Consider the following 8,892-nt stretch of genomic DNA (forward strand, 5'->3'; position numbering starts at 1 on the left):
AGCTGCTCAGCGCTCCCGGAGACGTAGGCACAATTGGCCGAACCCCGTTAACAAATTCTCTTGTTTATTCTATGTCTTTATTTGATTGTTTGTGGTCAATGTTGCGCAACGATCACTTCCTAACGATTCTCATTTGAGATGAGAAGTGAAATATCCTAACGACATGTCTAGGATGTCATAGTGAAGGATGTTGATTGTTAGCAGATCCACAAAAGCACAAAGGCGCTGACTGACTTTGATGTAGGGTGTTAAATGGGCATTGACTTTAATGCAAGTTGTAACACGAGCATTGGTAGAGATGCATGGGTGTAACATGGGCATTGACTTGGATGCAAGGATGTGACACAAACATTAGTTAGCATTGACGCAAGGTGTGTGCTGCGGGTATACTCCTTATGGTGGAGTATGATAAATCTTATGAACTAGGATTATCGAAGTAGACAATGGTGATAGCGGTTGAGGCTTTCCAAGGAAGCTTCAAGGTTCAGTTTGACTGAGTATTAAAGAGGACAATTGTTTTTGAACTTTTGTGTAGAGGTTCCAATATATCGAAAGACTTTCTAGCAATAGGTGGCTAGGCGGCGTGTTCCATTTGATATCGGTGCGGGAAACTGCACTACAAGTTTGGAGAGTTAGGCTCTTGGTAACATCGTCAATAATACTCAAAAGGTCTATGTTGTTGGGGAGTAGTTAAAGAGAATTAGACATTGAGCAATGTGTAGTCATATATTCGCTAAGGTGAAGATTCTTGTGTAGATTTCCTATGGAGCGAGATATTCGTCTATTTCAATCAAGGTGGAGATTATTATGAATGTTTGAAATATGTTATTATATGAAGTCCTACATTGCCTAGTATTAGAATAGAGTAGAGTATCAATGTTATATGTTGGACTCAAGTCCCTTGTTATAATGTGCACCAAATATAAGCACCAAATAGAAACACCACATGGGTAGGTGGGCCCATGGGTGTACTAGGGTTTGTAATTCTTATTCTTTAATAATATATTGGTAGACGTTCAGCGCTCCCGGAGACGTAGGCACAATTAGGTACACTCCGTTAACAAATTCTCCAACATGGAGGTCTTGTGTTTTCTTCTTCTAGGTGCATTTTGACTACTGTGCGTGAAGGGGGATTTCAGTGATTGTGGCCTTGATTGATATGGAGGATCTTCCATTTCCTCTAAATCATGAACAAGGTGTTGCCATTTGAGAGAGGATGATTGAAAGGCTCAACCCTTAGTTTTATTAGCAATTTCTTTTCCATCCTTATGTTTAAGAGCAATGATGACATTGAATGAGACAATGAGGGGTGAGTGTACCTTAATGTGTCGTCAAGTGAAATGATATAGATGAGTTGTTAATGGCAACACTATATATGAAATCTTAGATACGATGGTCCAGATTATATGAAGCTAAGGTGACTTGAATGAAGTATGGAGAACAAGAGGTGAAAGTTCTTTTTTTCACTCACTGGTTAATCTCTTTATCCCCGGGTCTATATCTCTTCTTTTTCACTATTCTTGGCTCTCCTTTCACGTTACTCTCTCTCTTACCAGAAAAATTACACTTGGTATATGTTTCAAAATATCTACCAAAGTAGTCCAATTTTCAAGGAACTCGTGAATTTCATCCACGAGTATGGGAAAGTCGTGGACTAGCAATGCGACACCCCTATGAACTTGTGCATATGAAGCACGAGACTCTTACACATTCTCTCTCCTCCATAGAAATCATGTATGGTATACATGACTTTTATACTTGTGTACCAGAAACACGAGTTTGAATGTGACATGATGAATTTAAAATTTTCCTTTTACATAGGTAATTTAGTGTTGGGAAATTCAAAACCAATTTTCCTCCTCTGTGTGATGCAAATGAGCACTTGCGGAAGCAGTAAGTGTATAACGAAAATAGAGAAGAGTAACACCAAAAAATTTAACATGGAAAATCCTCCTCAATGTGAGAAGGAAACAACCACGAGACCTAGTCCAGAAAATATCTCCACTATAGAAAGTATGATTACAATATTTGACCCTCTCTTACAAAGAGGATAACACTCAATCTCACCCAAAAAGGATGAAAATATAAAGTCTCTCTAGTATCTCACTAGGAATACAAATCTCACACTATGTAGATATAAACTCTCTCACTTTCTCTCTATGTTGTTCTTTCTCACTTGTTTGTTGTATCTCTTCCTCACAAGTCCCTTATATATAGTGAAGGGGAGGAAGGATCCATCATAGGAAAGATTCTCAACAAATATCCCCATTCCTAAATTAATTGATGGATATCACCGATCTTACACCTCTACAACAGCCTGTTAACTTCTTGAGTGAAACTGTCTTGGTCATCATGTCGGACCAGTTGTCATTTATATGAATTTTCTCTAGCAGCAACTCACCATCCTCTGAAGCATTTCATATCCAATGATAACGATAATCAATATGCTTTGTCCGAAAATGAAATATAGGATTCTTAGCAAGGTATATTGCACTTTGGTTGTCATAATGCAAATTATATCTATCTTGGATATGACCCAACTCATGCAAGATATTTTTCATATATTTTATCTCATTGCCAGCTTTAGATGTTGTAATATATTCTGCTTCACTTGTTGATAATGCAACACATCTTTGTAACTTGGATTGCCAAGATACAGCTCCCCCTGCAAAAGTAGTTAGATAAGTTGATGTATATTTTCTTGAATCTACATCTCTAGCCATGTCAACATATGTGTATCCAACTAACATAGGATCTTCATTACCAAAGTATAAACATCTTTTGGAAGTTCCCCTCAGATATCTCAATATCCACTTTACTGCATTCCAATTCTCTTTGCCGAGATTGGACAAGAATCGACTCACAACTCCAACTGCGTGGGCAATATCTGGTCTTATACATCATAATATACATTAAGCTTTCTACCATAGAGGAATAAGACATTCTGCTCATTTCTTTCCTTTCTACATCACTAGTTGGACATTGCATTGTTGTTAACTTGAAATGTCCAGCAAATGGAACACTGACAGACTTTGCCTTATCCATGTTGAATATCTTGATAACTTTTTCAATGTAATTCTCTTGTGATAGCCATAAAAAATTCTTGGAACGATCTCTGACTATCCTTATTCCAAGGATCTGCTTTGTAGGATCCAAGTCTTTCATAGCAAAAGATTTGCTTACAGCGTTCTTCAAACCTACAATCTTGGTCTTGCCACGCCTAATGATTAGCATATCATCAACATATAAGAGGAGGATAATAAAGTTTTCATCTTCATACCTTTTAATAAATACACAATGATCACCAGTTTTCTTCTTGAAACTGTATTTAGTCATGAAGGATTCAAACTTCTTGTACCACTATCTCGGAGCTCATTTTAGACAATATAAACTCTCATTCAAACGACATACTAAGTGTTCCTGGCCTGGTTGTTCATAACCTTTTGGTTGCTCCATATAGATTTCTTCTTTGATGCATCCATGTAAGAAAGTTGTTTTGACATCAAGTTGTTCAAATTCTAAGTCTAGGCTAGCTGCTAGACCTAAAAATGCTACTCTTATGGAGGAATACTTCACCACTAGTGAGAATATCTTATCAAAATCAACTTCTTTCTTATAATTGCATCCTTTCATAACAATCTGAGATTTTTACCTTGGTCTCAAGCTTCCTTATTCAAATTTAAGCTTATAAACCCATTTGTTTGTCAAGGCTTTTCTTCCTTTGGGCAACTCCACTAGATCATAAGTGTGGTTCTCATGTAATGAGTTCATCTCATCTTCCATCGCTTTAATCCACTCTTCTTTATTAGATGTTTGCATAGCTTCTGAGAAGTCTTGAGGTTCACCATTATCTGTGAGTATGGTATAATCTTCTTCAGGATACTTTGAAGAAGGTATTTTGCCTCTTCTAGAGCGTCTCAGTTCAACTTACATCTAATGCTTTATTGGCTCGGGTTCTTGATGCATTTGTGTGTCTACCACCACTTCATCATGATCTGACTCTTCATTAATCTAGTCAAGTTCCATGTGAGAAGGATCTGCCCATTGGTCTATCTGTTCTAGATCTATCTGATGATCAGGATCTATTTGTCGAGGAATCTCTCCCCATGAATCAATGTGAACTTTGGACTTGCACTGGCTTTTCTTATGAACATCTTTGATCGTCTAATCCTCAAAGAACATAACATCTCTACTTCTCACAACTTTCTTGTTTATCGGATCCCATAGTCTGTACCCAAATTCAACTTTTGGAGACCCAAGGTAAATGCTCTCCTTGGTCTTAACATTCAGCTTCTTTCTCTCATCTTTTGGAATGTGAATGAAGGCTCTGCATCCGAATACTCTTAGGTGGTTGAAGGATGCCTTCTTCTTGTACCATACTTCCTCTAGAATTTCTTCGTTCAGAGGTCTTGAAGGTTTTCAATTTATGAGGTCTACTACAGTCTTCACTACTTCACCCTAGAAAGACTTGGGGAGATTGGCATCTTGTAACATGCATATGATCTTCTCCTCAATTGTGCGGTTCATCCTCTCAGCTACTCCATTCAACTGAGGAGTCTTTGGTGGTGTCTTCACCAGTCTGATATCATAAGCCTTGCTAATAGGCTTCAAATGGAGCACGATACTCTCCACCATTGTCTGTTTTTAGACACTTCAACTTCTTCTTAGTCTCATCTTCTACTAGTGCATGGTACTCTTTAAATGCTTTAGTACTTGATCTTTGCTTTTCAATAAGTACACTAATAATCTTCTCGAGTGATCATCTATGAATGTGAATAAGTAGTAGGTTCCTCCAAAAGATCTTTCAGGTGGTGCACAAACAGCTGAATGCAACAAATTAAGTACTTCATCTCTCCGTAAGGGATTGTTTGTTCTCTGAAAATTGACTCTATGTTATTTACCATAAAGATAATCAGTACAAGAATCTAAAATTTGACCTTTTATACTTGGAAGATAGTCTTTGGCGAGCATCTGTAGTGTCTTCTCACTCATGTGCCCCACTCGCCTATGCCAAAGATCTTTGGAGTTAGTAGCAACATTTGCTTCTCTAGAACAAATTCATCCTTGCATAATGTACAAAAATCCTTCCTTTGAGCCTCTAGCAATAATGAGCTTGTCTTTTGCTATTATTCACTTTCCAGCACTAAAGTAGCTTACAAAACCAACATCATCCAACTTAGTCGTTGAGATATGGTTGAGACGCATATCTGGGACATTCTCACCTCCTTCAGTACAAGCTTTCCTCCCGTGTCTGTTAGCAACACAATATCACCAATTCCTAAAATTTTGTTTGTAACATGGTTTCCCATTTTCACAGTACCATAATCACATTTCTTATAGTTTGAGAAGAAACATTTATGTGGACGTACATTAAAAGAAGCACTGGATTCAACGATCCAAGCACAATCACCATATGCAACATTTATGTAATTGTATTCTCCAATGAGGAGAACATCATCATCTACGGCGACGGCTGTGGTAGACTTATGACCATTTTTCTTTGGATTAACTAAATCTTCACGGACATTTCCAGCTTTCTAGTCTCTCTTCAAGGACTTGCATTCAGATCTTTTATGTTCTTCTTTACTACAATAATAGATGTTTTTGATCTCATGCGAGATTGAGAGCGACCTCGGAATTTGCTTTTGCTTCTTCCATGAGATGCATTCCTCCCATGAGTTTCACTTCTTCCACGTCTCTCCATAATATTTGGTTTAGAGTGGAAGGATGTACTCCGTTCTTTCCTTCTGGATTCTTCATTCAATATACTGTCTGAAACATTGTCCATTGATACTTTCTCATCAGGAACTGAGTTGTTGAGTGTGACCACCAATGTATCCCAACTTTTAGGCAACGAACATAGTAGCAGAAGTGCTTGCAGCTCATCACCTATCTTTATATCTATCTTTGTCAATTGATTGACAAGATCCTTCAATGAATTCAAATGCTCTATCAGGCTCCGACCATCTATGTAGTCGAGTTTCACCAACCTTCTAATAAGATATGCTTTATTTCTAGGAGTTTTCTTGTGAATCATTGATTCAAGTTTTGACCATAACTCATAAGCATTTGTGTATATGAACACATGCTCAAATAAACTTCTATCAATATACTTTCGAATCATTGCAACAACTTTTCGATTCGAAAGCTCCCAATCTATTTGACTCTTATCTTTTGGCTTGTCTTTACAAGAAATATGCTCATGCATATCCTTGCAATATAAATGATCCTCCATCATGGGCTTCCAATAGGAATAATTATCAACTGTCAACATGAACATGTCTCCATCAAATGAGAAGAGTAGAAGAGTAACACCAAGAATTTTAACGTAGAAAAATCGCCTCAATATGAGAAGGAAACAACCACGGGACCTAGTCCATAAAATATCTCCATTATAGAAAGTAGGATTACAATATTTGAATATCTCTTACAAAGAGGATAACACACAATCTCACCCAAAAAGGATAGAAATACAAACCCTATCTAGTATCTCACTAGGAATATAAATATCACACTATCAGGATATAAACTCTCTCATTTTGTATCACCACGAATTTTACGATTTTGAATTATAAGAATTTATTAATTATATTTTCGAAAATGAATTTCTAGGAATTTTCGGTAAAGAATTAGACGAAACTCTAGTTAAGTTTTACTCTTGTAATTCTATTTCTAATTTGATAAGAAATTTTCATGATTTTCGGAGACAGTCGGTTTCGGACCACTGTCGGGGCCGAATCTCACCCGTTACGGCTCAAAAAGTGGTTTTTGAGTTCCGTAACTCGGAATCGAATTCTGATCGCGCCGTTGGCTTCGTAATCACATTTCGAGTCAATCTAGACCCTGAGTTTATACATAACTATTTTCTAAAATATTTTCACTCGGAATGCCGAAATTCGAAGTTCCAACCGTAAAGTAATATCGAGCGATCATTTTTGGCTACTCAAATATTGGCCGACAATAATCGAGCATGGTTTTAATCGTGTGCGTTTCGCCAAAGTCGTCGCATCGCATGAGTCACTTCACAAAATCTACCTACTAAATCTTATAGATTTCACTCATTAATACATTGATTTACTACCACCAAATCCCCTAAATCACTCACTTAACCCATGATTCACTCACCCTCTTGGATTTGCTAGATTGCCTTGGGAAATGGGTTTAGAAATCAGATTTCTCCCACCCCACAACTTTATAAATACCCATGTATCCTCATGCACTAGCATTTTGCAAAAATTTGGCAATTGAAAGATTTGAGAGTAAGTTACTCTCATCATCTTTTCTTATTCATTTTCTTCTTCTTTCAATCTTCAATCTCTTCACATTCAACCAATGGATGTTGATGATATTGAAGTATGTTGTTCATGAGTATGTCAAGAACATATTCAACCGTTGAAATTTTCTAAAACACGTTCTAACTCATTTTGGAAGCAAAACCGAAAATGAGTGTTCTTGAACTCATGAAAAATGTATTTTGAAACTATGAACAAATTTTTTTCAAGAAGTTATTACATTGTTTTTTAATATATGAACTTTTACTTGTTTAAGCCTTTAACCATGGCTTTGGACAAGTTGGAAAATGGATGGATGAAAGAGTTTTAAGTATTTTAATAGTAATGAGTTTTGAAATATCGGAAAACTAACGGGTTTTTATGATGGTAGTTACGAAGATTTCCGGCATTTGAACCTTGCAACCTAACCGAACCATAGTGATTTCGTAAAGCACGCTTCATTAAGGTGTGAGAGAACACATCGTGACATAGTGGTGTCCGAATATGACACCCGGATCCTCTAAACAATCTCAAAGGTTTTGGGGTTAACTTGGGTTTTAAGAAATCCAAGATTTTTATGTTCGAATGCTTTCGAATATATATGATTGTTGATGAAATGTGTTGAATATTGTATATGAATATTTTTGGGAACTTTTCTGTGTGCAGGTGTTTGAAAATCCATGTTTAAATGTGTTTTCGTTGTCAAAACTTGCAAAAATTGGTATTTTGTCCGAGTCTCTGTCCCTTGGGCGAGGACTGGGCGAGGGAAAGTTTTGGTTCTAGAATTCCATCGCCTAGGCGATAGAATCTCGCTTGGGCGAGCAAGCCTCGCCTGGGCGAGGAAGGATCTCGCTTGGGCGAGAACACCCAGGATTTTAATGAGCCCCTAGAACTCTCTCGCTTGGGCGAGAGATGTCTCGCTTGAGCGAGGAGAGGCCTCCGAGGAAGACTTCAGTTTATTTGAGATTTAAAGATGAATTGTCGCTTGGGCGACTAGTCCCTGCTTTGGCGAGGGACAATGTGGAAAGATTGAAATAAGATGATGTTGTGAACAATGCGATGAACCCGGGTAGTGTGTGTTGTGATATAAAAGTTGTGGAATGAGATCATGGCTTAGAGGAGAAACATGACTCCATAAAAGTGTGAAAGCATTGTTTATCTTTGTGCCTTGTTGGGCAAGTATCCGACTTGAGGTCGTGAACTAGGGGGTACCCTAATAAGGATACATGATATCACGGAACAACTATCGACCGACCATAAGAGACCTGGTCATGTGACCGTCCAGGATTATTCGGTGATGAGTTGTAGTGAATGAGATGTACTTTGAACATGTACGGTTGACGTACTATCGGTTCCCACGAGAAGCATTCCTTATCGGGAGATGGCTTAAGGATGGGCGATCATGTATTTGGTTACTACATTTGCAGTTGACTTTGACTAGGAATGCATTGCATTGTGACCATGAAGTAGTGGAGAGGAAATAGACGGGACGACTTAGAGCACCATGATGTAAGTAGGGACGGTACTGATTGGATGGTGATTCGCCAACAATGTCTTGAGGGAGAGTCTGGGTGAGACGAGTCCCTTGTATTCCTAGGGAGGTACCCTGTTGGATCGGACA

The sequence above is a fragment of the Lupinus angustifolius genome, unplaced genomic scaffold (assembly GCF_001865875.1).
Source record: "Lupinus angustifolius cultivar Tanjil unplaced genomic scaffold, LupAngTanjil_v1.0 Scaffold_1_1096, whole genome shotgun sequence".
NCBI classification, from domain to species: Eukaryota; Viridiplantae; Streptophyta; class Magnoliopsida; order Fabales; family Fabaceae; genus Lupinus; species Lupinus angustifolius.